The sequence below is a fragment of the Vitis riparia genome, chromosome 5 (assembly GCF_004353265.1).
Source record: "Vitis riparia cultivar Riparia Gloire de Montpellier isolate 1030 chromosome 5, EGFV_Vit.rip_1.0, whole genome shotgun sequence".
Classification (NCBI taxonomy): domain Eukaryota; kingdom Viridiplantae; phylum Streptophyta; class Magnoliopsida; order Vitales; family Vitaceae; genus Vitis; species Vitis riparia.
Genome location: NC_048435.1, coordinates 17,362,604 through 17,367,302, shown reverse-complemented (window position 1 = coordinate 17,367,302; position 4,699 = coordinate 17,362,604).

Here is a 4,699-nt window from a genome sequence, read left to right as displayed (position 1 = left end):
GAAAGAAAAGTTACCAAACTTGTGATGAAAATCACAAGTATTCAGAAATAATATCACTATGAAGTTGGCACCTTCCCCGGCAACGGCGCCATTTGATTCGTGCCCACTTGGTGTATCAGCTGATTCATGTCTAGCTGGTGCTCCTTGATTAAGGGAGTAATCAACAAAATTTATAACCTATTACACCATGAACTAGGGTAGCAAAGACAAAGCTACTATAGCATAGTGGCTCTAGGATCGTTCACTGGGAAGGGTTTTCAATTCATAAATGATACCAATTCAAAGCTGAATTGGTGCCTTTTTCATTTCAAGGTTAGCTTTAAAAGAAAACATAATTTTTGGATGAAAAAGGTTTGGTTTAAACTAATGGTAAAGGAAGTAATAGAAATTACTTATGAAAAAAAACATTCCTTGGAGGTTTAGGTTCACAGGGGAGGTTCCTCGTGCAAAAACAAAGTTCCGATCATTTGGTTCATTTCCTCGCATTGGGGATTTAACATATAGTTATTTCTCGAATCGGTGCTGTACAGATGCTTCCCTTTAATGGGTTCAAATACTAAATCTCTCTCACTGATGCACCTTGCAATGACTCATACCTTTCACCTAGCACTTGCCATTCAAGGTGATCTTTAACCTTGGATTACCCGTCAAAAGCTTGCAAGAGATAACTAATGGATGTCTCCGTGGAGTCCAAAAGCTTACCAAGTGTTGGCTATTCTAGAAAATCCTACCTTCAAACCACCTCCCAAAGGCTCGCAAGAGATAAACTAGTGCATCTCAATGGATGGAGATCACTTGCCTTATCAAGTGTTGGCCCAGGTGATTTAAAGGCGTTTTAAGTTAACTAAAAACATAGAAATCATTAACGGGTCACACTTTCTCTTCATTAATGGCTGAAACCACAAAGCTACTAATTCTTGCACTTGGAACCTTTCCCGGCAACCTTAACTCCAAGGAACTAAAAGTCTAGCCACTCATTCTTTGAGGAAACATCCTCAGAGCTTGGTTGGCTAGTAAGAAAATACAATTAAAATGAAAAGGTAAAGTAGAGCAAAGGCTCTGTATTTTACTTCCTTACAAAACTGTACAAAGGATCGATCGTCTCCTCCTGGGAACAGGCTCCCGAGAGATATATATAAAGAAAATTACAAAATATCTATATGAGGTTATTCACTCTTTTTCCAAACTTAATAACTAAGGAATCCTATAATTGGTGGGTTACAAGGAGATTTTGGGGATTTAGACAACAAATATCTAAAGCAAAATATCTCAAAATATCCCAAAATATCGGTGGCAAATATCAGGAAGCTTCAGGAGAACACCGCGGCACTGTGCAAAATGGCTGCTCTCCCATCCGGGTAGACGCTATCAGATGATCCGGATACGTCCGTCCGGAGAAGTTGAAACGCCCTCCTCTCCCATTCAGCGTCATGCGCCGGATGCAAAATATCCGGATGGAATGTGCCGGATGTGAGGCATCCGGGTGTAAATGGCGGCGCGCATCCGAGTGTAAATGGCAGCAGCCGGGTATAAAGTGGCGGCAGCCGGATGGAATTCCTACACTCCTTGTATTCTGGATTTTCTTATGGCAAAGGACTTCAAAGCTTCGGCTCTTCATGTTTCTGAGCTTTCCATTGCTTTGCCATGGATTCCAAATAACTCTCCTCAATCTCAGATTTGCTTTAGTGATCAAAATGCTATCAAAACACCAAAACTTAACACAATTTGATTAGAATTGATTGCAAGGGTCCTTAATATGTTAATTGGGTTTAAAAGGTGATAACTACTACTCAAAAGTGCTTAAAAGAGTTAATTACAAGCTATGAAAAATCACTTTTTGAATAGTAATATTATCTCCACTCCAATAATTGGTGATGTTATTTTCACTCCTTTCAATATATTATAACTAACCGATAACATAAATACCTTGATTGTGTTTTCATATTTATCTCAGGCTTCTTTGGACTTTGTTGCCTTTAAAATTTGAGGAAAAATACTTTCTGTAATTGTTTGTTGAATAAAAAACAAAACAATGTCTCAACATCTTTCTTTCACACATTTAGAATCTCCTCTTCTATATAATCCTTATTCACAAGCTCTCTCAAATCTTCAAAGATAAAAAGATTCCTCATCTTTGGGCTTTAAATGTCATATCCGCTTCCTTGAAAAAATGGTATCATAAGCTGCCATTCAATCAACTTTGTGGGATCCTCCCTAAAACATGACACGTGACTCCCTCTCACTCAACCATGCGGATAATCCCCCTGCCGACATGTGGTATCACTCAATCCACCCAGGAGGGATGACGTATGGCAGACGTTTCACCTTCTCCGAATATTCCACACCAGACACCTACTGCCTGATTACTACCAAAAAGTGCTATTTTGTAGACCTAATTATAATGGTTTTAAGCACCTTTGTGTAGTAATCATATTCATTTAACCCAATTAATTCATTAAGGTCCTTAGTAATTGGTTTTAACCATTTTGTGGCAAGTTTACATGTTTATATCAGCTTATGAATCAATTCAAGCATGCCAAATGATGGAGGAGCTACTTAGACAAGCCAACAAAAGAGAAAAGCAAAGAGAAGCAAAGAAAAGCAAAGAGAAGCAAAGAAAGCAAAAGAAAGTAAAGAGAAGCAAGGAGGAAACAGAGCACAGCAGCTGCAGTGTTCTTGGGCACTTTTGGAGCACTTCCCGAAGTCCATTTTCTACATGCTATATACCGTTTCAAAGCTCAGGAAGTCAAGAATCCAATGCTTCAAACCGTGCACGATTTGGAGCTGAAACGAGGAAGTTATGACCTTCGGAAGAAAACTGCTCCAGGTATGCGAAAATTTCGCATACCTTCTGAATGGTATGCGAATTTCGCATACCTCCTGATCAGGTATGCGAATTTCGCATACCCCCTCCCCTGTTTTGCCGACTCCACACGAGATCTTTTATTTTGGATATTTTTGTATAAATTTCCATTCTTCTCCTTGTAATCCACCAATCATAAGATTTCTTAGCTAGGAAGGATGGAAAAGCTTCTCTATTTATACTCCTTTGCATCCGTTGAAACATATGGAGAAATTTATGTAATATACCCATATATATAGAAATATACCACAGAGCCTTGCTCTGTTTTCTCCTTCTCTTTTCTTTCTCATTTTCTTAGTAGCCAAACATCCTTGGTGGATGAAATCTCCAAGGATGAGAGGCTAACCTTTTAAGTTTCTCAAAGTATGGATGTTATGTGATGACTTGGATGCATTCCCATGGAAATTTCTCGCACCCGGAAGGTAAGGTAGTCGTTTTTCATTAATGGTTCATTAATGCAAAGTTTAGTTTTTATTTCCATTAGACAACTTCCAAGGGCCAATACTTGATAAGCTTTTGGATTTCTATCCATTAGTTATCTCCTACGAGCTATTGGAAGGTGAGGTTTTCAATTCCAAGTTTTGCATTGATTCATTAGAACCGATTTCAATGGCCATTGAAAGGTGAGTTTATCACTTGGAATGACTTTGAGTTGCCAATATTTTGGCTTTAGACCATTAGTTATCTCTTACGAGCCATTCAAAGGAAGTTTAAGGTGAATAACCATTGATGAAATTCACTACCATCTGTTTTGTCATTTTAAAGGATTAAAACTTGATTTGCTAAATCCATACCGGTTCGGGAAGCAAGCATCACCATAGTTGCAACCCCAACGCGAGGAGCCTATCCTGAGATTTCCAATTTGCATAAGAGCTAGAGCATAGCCATCCTATCTTTGAGAAACTTGTTTTTACACCCTTTCATTTTAGTCTTTAATGTTAGCTTAAATTAGTTTAAATCTTTCTAAAACATTTACATCTTCTTTTAAAGCTAACATCCATAAGAAAATCACCTATTTTCCTAATTTGAATATCACTTGTGTTTGCGAAAACCCTTCCCAGTGAACGATCCTAGAACCACTATGCTATAGTAGCTTGGCTACTTTAGTAATAGTATCTAAGGTATAAATTTTGTTGATACGCCTTTAAAGCTAAGCTACCATGAGTCGCATCAAATGGCGCCGTTGCCGGGGAAGGTGCCACAAGCACAGTGAAGCAACCATTAAGGGTAACTTGTGATCTTCATCACAAGTTTGGTGAGTTTTCTTCTAATTTTTTTAGTTTAGTTTTTATTTAGTTAATTTTTTTTTTATTCTCTTTTCTTTTATTTTTGTTTTAATTTCAATTTGTGCATTCCTTGTTGGATTCGAGACCAAGAGGGAACCCTGGTACAAGTTGAAGAAAAGAGCCTTAGTTGAATATCATTTTTTTTAGAAATGGAAATTCCACATGAAGATCAAAGCTCTCATTATGATCATGAGAAGGACAAATTTGCATACTTATCCATGAGGGATAGGATTGAATTGGGGAAAAGGCAAGTTCAACAAAGCCAATGGGGTAGTGATCAAAGTTCTCAACATCAACCGAAGGACAAATTCGCATACCTATCCATGAGGGATCGGATTGAATTAGAGAAAAGGCAAAGTCAACAAAGCCAATGGGGTAGTAAGTATGCTTTGAATAGAGATGATTCATATGAGCATACGGTAGGGGAGTGCCCTACCATTCCAACTATGAGAGACATGTGCGGTTATCAAACTCCTATACCTCAAGTTGGAATAACCATCCCAACCTTACAACCCAACCTCAACCTCAACCATCAATGAGTACATCTTCA